Source organism: Sycon ciliatum, chromosome 2 (assembly GCF_964019385.1).
Source record: "Sycon ciliatum chromosome 2, ocSycCili1.1, whole genome shotgun sequence".
Lineage (NCBI taxonomy): Eukaryota > Metazoa > Porifera > Calcarea > Leucosolenida > Sycettidae > Sycon > Sycon ciliatum.
In genome coordinates, this window is record NC_088644.1 from 47802942 (window position 1) to 47809241 (window position 6300).

Below are 6300 nucleotides of genomic sequence, written 5' to 3' on the forward strand. Positions count from 1 at the left end.
GAGAGAGAGAGAGAGAGAGAGAGAGAGAGAGAGAGAGAGAGAGAGAGAGAGAGAGAGACAGGACAGGACAGGTGAGAAGGACGAGTAGAAACTGTTCACTTCACAACAACACACAATGAAATACTTACACAGTCAAGCAGTGCAGTATCCAAGGTGACACTGTCACTGTCATGTGACAGTATCACCTTGACAACATTGATCTTGCTCAGCAAGACTGCCCAGTGCAGTGGAGTCTGTTGCCACTGTAGAGAAAGAGAGAATGTGATGAGTATTGCTATACAACCATTACACTAACTACTACAACCACACACCGACACAGACCTGGACAACTAGAACAAACACAACCATGCACGTGCACACATGAACACACATGCAGGACCACAGGCACATGCACAAACATGAAGAATTACAAGTCATTGTGCACACACACTCGCACACACACATGCGCACAATAACACACGTGAGGCTACAAGATAACACAGGTTGTACAATGAAAGGTCGTTCATGATCAACAGATGTGAGTGCAAACGTAGACACACGTGGGCACAGGACATACGAGTACAAACGATGAACGGATTGTCTTACAGACCTATACACAGACATTTAAGAACATACAAACTGAGAATTCAGTTGAGACAACCAGACTCTAGAGTAACACTTTTTCTTACCTTGCTGTCCTGTGCGTTGAGGCAAGCGCCGCGTTCGATGAGCAGTTTTGCTAAACGTGCATTGTCTGTCACTGCACAGTGGTGTAAGAGAGTACATTTGAACTGACCACACATACACACACACACACACACACACACACACACATACACACATACACATATACACACATACACACACATACGCACACACACACATGCGCACGCACACACACACATACACGCACACATACGCACACACACACACACACACACACACACACACACACACACACACACACACATACATACACATACACGCACACATACACACACATATATACACGCACACACAAACACACAGATGAATATGCAGTACATGTTCATAGGCCAAACACACCAACATGGAAACAGACGTACACACAGAGACACCAGCAAAGACGTACACATGGCAGTGAACCAGCACATTATACTGAACACAGACAATATCTCTAGTCACAATCCAAAACTCAACAACTTACGCCGGTCTTATCTTCTTCATTGACATCAACTGTCTTGAAGTGCAGAATATAGTCGACAAGACCTTGCATCATTTCGTCACCCAAATGTTCACCACAATAGCAGAGAACAAGTATCATCGTGACCTATGTGATATACAAAACAGAAGAAACAATTTGACAATTACAACACTGACAGCAACAATACTCTCAGTACAATGCCATTAGGAGTTAGGAAAACTACTGATTGACCTCAGAGGTCAAAACCAGTCAAATTGTCATAACTTTATTCCAGCTTGAGAGAAGCTTGCAGCAATTGCACATCTTGTAAAGTTATGTCACAGAAACAATTTCCACCAGTCATTATCACTTGACAATTGCACAGACAAGAGAACGGCGTGTCACCACTTGAACATGCATACACATACGGGTACGCGAACACACATAAACATACACGTGCACGCACGCATATATGCAGGTAAGTAAATAGTATACACGGACGCACATGTAGATACACACACACGTACATGCACACACACACACACACGCACACACACACACATACACACACACACACACACACACATACACATACATACATACATACTACATCAACACTCTACTTACTCCTAGTGTGTAGGAGCATGTGCTTGTATAACCAGGTGGTGACCATCTAACTCTCTCTGCTCCTGTACTGTGCAGGAGATGAAGGACGTTGAACACCAACGCCCAAATCTCATGCATCACTCGTCCTTTCTCAGAAACTGCATCAGCAAATTTCTTCACAGTTTCTTCAAGATCTGTACCGTCCAAACAGACACAACATACGAATGACATTTTCACCTCTTCACTATTGTTGGCACATGCACACACGCACGTCATGACGTCATAGAGACGTCCCTTATTTGGACAGTGGCAAGTAATGACATTTTGTCGCCACAGAGTACAGCGTGGCACAGGTATCCTAGCAACCATCATTCACAAACAAGCGTCACAATAACTGTACATACAGCGATATATGGTTGTCAGTGACTGTAGCTGAAAGAGGTGAAGACGATCAATGAACGACATCACGAGGGTGTCTTCACAACACACTGCAACACATGCAATTTACGTTCTTCAACAAAATGACTGAAACGACCGACAAATGTTACACCTCATTGCTACCACTGCCTACGACAACTCTCGACGAAAGAAAACTACTCCACACCTCAACAAAAAACCAATTTAGAAAGAGTAACCACGAAGAAGAAAACGACTGTTAGAAGAAGAAGCTCCAAACCCAATGAACGGAACAATTACACTTTCACTCTTTTCAAGCAACGGAAAATATCGACGGCCAACTTATGATATTCTAGCAATGCCAATGTCCGTCACAACCAGGAACATTGTCCAGTGTCCTGTTCATCAACTCTAACTTCCTTACAAAGAACAAACATGTACTTGATTTACAAGAGGTCAATCAGTAGGTCACTGAATGGCCGTCACGTTGTGACACGAGACTAGGACAGAGACGAAGGTTCACGACAAACGACATTCAAAAACAAAGGAGATGAACGACGGCAAAGCGTAGCCATTGGGAAGAAATCTGTTTTCACTCACAGTCTAGGATGGTCTCTTTCCGTCTCGCTTCCATTGATCACAAGAAACACTACGAACCACTCCCACTCGACTTACTGAATTGCTGGAAATATTTCAATTTGAAACTTTACACGACGAGGAAGGGCACTGCTGAAGTAAAACATCAACATGCAAATACTCTAGTCCAGTACCTATGGCTGAGTTTCAAAACCTCCTCCCTGATGTTCCTAAGACATGAACAAGACTACTAATGAACTGCAAGGAGAGGACGAAAGTCTTGACGAGCAACCAGAAAGTATTCAGCTGCGCGACGGGAAAATGTGAGGGATCAACTGACTGAACCTTTGAACTCTGACCTTTAGCTTGCTAGCTATAGCGCTCTGTTGATGTATGGTAGATCTACATTACAGACAGCAGTAGACTGCTTGATACAAAATGTATTACTGTGGATGACTAATCGGCACTGACTCTTTCTATTCTACAGTGCAGTGTTCGCTAGCACTAGCTACACAGCCTACTGACCCTAGCCTACGTGCGTACATGTACATACTTGGTATGGTTACGTCATAGATAAACGTTACTTTGATACAACATTCAACAAGGACTCTAACGAAGTCTCAGACATCAGAGTCAATAGAGAGGTTCCGGAATACGATTTTTCGTGCCAAAATCCGTAGAGGCGCTACGGATTTTTTATACGTCGTTTTCGAGCAGTGAAATGTTCCCGAGTACGGAACTTGTGTGTTTGCCGTCATTGCCTAGGTTACGATCGCAAACACGTCACATTCTCGCGCTATGCCTTTTTATTTTGAAAATTTGTACCGAAATCAAAACTACCCGCCGAAAATCGATGTTTCTCGTACCAAATTTGTACGCGAAAAATCTTTCTGCACCGGATGACGCGAAATCTCCATGCGAAACATGGTCCGTATGAAAGCCAGTCCACACTGATTCTCCGTGCCGAAAAATCGTATGGAGCACGCCTCGAAAAAATCCGTAGAGCCTATACGGATTTTGGCACGGAAAATCGTACCCCGGAACCTCTCTATTGCTGCGTAGCATCTGTGTCTGCGCATAGCACTGGTCAGTAGATCTACTGGGGACTAGGCCAGAGACACCACACAACACTCTACAGACCAGAAACAAAGTGCAATTTTGGAATCAACTAATTGATCAGTACAGTGGCCTATGCAATGCACGGCCGGTCGAGATCACGACATGATCTACTGACCCCAAACACGGTCATACTGTGATCAACATAGCCATGTGCAAGAGTACAGAAATCTCCGCGGTCCAAACCAATCAAATACAAATGCGACCACCGGTATGTCTACCGCCTACCGGGTCTAGCATACACTCTTCTGGTCGGCGTAAACTGAATCCTATGCCAGAGCGCTTCTATGGCCAAAAGAGTGGTAGAATCTGACACTCCGTGACTGCGTGTTATTGGATACTACTTTAGGCCTTGGCGGATTATGCTAGCATAATTTTTCGCATAATTCCTACCAAAATCGAATAATCGCATAATTCGAGGCAAATTGCATACGAATCGCATAAATCGGAATAATCCGCCTGTTCGCATCAAATTCCATACAGTTGTACATGTTCTACAAGTACAAGTACAAGTTGATGCACCACGAAGGCGTAGGTTTACGACTTCCTTAATAACATGTCCAGTCCACTACAATCAATGACGGTCGTAGCTAGGTCGGACGGTGCGTTGACCCCGTTGAACTTTTGCTACTACAGTACAACGCCCTCTACAAAAATTCCCCTGTTATTTTGCACAGAACAATTCAGGGGCGTAGCACCCGCTACGACTGGTACGACCATGGCCGTACCACTTTTCGAAAAGTGTGGTCCGTCCGGAACGTGCAAAACCGTAATAAAAAAAATCAGGATCCATCGATGCATATGCGCATCAGACTTTGACCTTTTTTCTAGACTCTTCGTAGATCTGTTATGCATCTGCAGTCGTACTGAGTATTGACACTACAAAAATGTAGTCACTACTGTACTCGACTCGACTGCACACTGCGCCAGAAGTTCCCAGAACGCAGGATTTTGTGTCTTTTTTACAAAATTTTCCCGGGGGAGGTCCCCCGGACCCCCTCCAACACGGCCTTCAGCCGCACCGACCTTCGGTCGTACCACTTTCAAAACCCCTCCTACGCCCCTGACAATCATAATTATACATTAGCAGCTTATGTGAGCATAATGGGGTATAATAAGTATAACGTTTAGCATAAAAATAGCATAATTCTGCAATTTTTTCAGCAATGCGAAAAGCATAATTTCACGAAAATACTAGCATAATCCGTCAAGGCCTATACTACTTGGAATAGTAGATATCTTTGTCGCTGCATTCTCTTGAATTCTCAATTATGAAAGTGACATAGATCTACCGTACACATCTCACATGCCTACTAGTGTGTGTTCAGACAATATCCAGTAGACTGTGGGAGAGAGAAAGAGCCACACGTCCATTCAGATAAAAAATTAATGATCTTTTCAGACAAGGTCAAAACACCCCACACACAGTGACACACACACGCACACACACAGAAACGCACGCACTCACTCACACGCGCGCGTAGATCTACGTACCTCGTTGCGATTTTGCTGCAGGCTGAGTTTGAGAGGCAGCGGCGGCGGCAGGTTTGGTTGGTTTCCGGCCGGTAGCAGAGGGAAGTAGTCTGGTCATTTCGCGTCCGTCAGAGGACACAACAACATCTTCTGAATGGTGCTTCATATGAAATTTAGGTGAAGGCATCTTGGCAGTTAAAGGTTTTTGTTCTTACGAAAAGCAAAGAATCAGTAGTCAGTATGAATTGTACTGCAGAAAATCTAAAACTTATACTAAAACAAAAAAGGAGATAAAGGATGATCATGACAGTGTACATGTAGTAGCTGGTAACATAGTAACAGTACGGGTTGGGTTTTCTTGCCAGTCTCGCTGTGTGCAGGGGAATATCACACGCACGTTCCCAGCAACACTCAGTCTGACACACTCAGGAAGGCAAAGTGCTACTTTCATGGCACTTCGCCGCTCTTGTCTAGTAACTTGATACAGTATGCACACGTTGGAGGTTGTGGAATGCGGAAATTGAAATCTCTCGGATCATCAGTGACAGTCCAGCTGGCCAGGCAGCAGTCCACGGTACACGTACATGATTGTAGAGAATCCTATCTTGGATATCCTAATATGGACTCACGTACAGTATGGTATTTACACTGAGCGACAAAGTTACTCTACTGTTTCCTTCACAAGAATGGGGGCCGTACATGCTGTGTGGAATAGCAACCAGAGTCCGCAGCGGCAATGGCGTACAGTGTCAGTAGTAGTAGGGCTGGATGAAAAGTCAGTGTTACATGTAGTCCGTACAGACTGAGTATAAGTTTGAGTGACTGAAACAACGACTTGTTTGCCTTCCGCAGGACCGCAGGGCAGTCCACGTTTTGCTACAAGGAGAAAATTCACAATCTCATACACAACTCGGTCTATGGATGGTCGTGAGGTACATGACACTGTGCATAATCATTGCGGACATGTACATATAAATCCCCCCCCCCCCTCC

The 6300-nt window shown here is 44.5% G+C and overlaps 1 long non-coding RNA gene across 1 annotated transcript; it reads right to left on the reverse strand.

Annotated features, from left to right (window-relative positions):
- Window positions 1-895: 895 nt before the first annotated feature.
- Window positions 896-5508, reverse strand: LOC135810926 (uncharacterized). Its single transcript, XR_010552465.1, has 3 exons — window positions 5330-5508; window positions 1769-1941; window positions 896-1288 (listed from the first exon to the last, which is right to left on the reverse strand). It is a non-coding gene; the product is annotated as an uncharacterized LOC135810926 (long non-coding RNA).
- Between the last annotated feature and the right edge of the window lie 792 nt (window positions 5509-6300).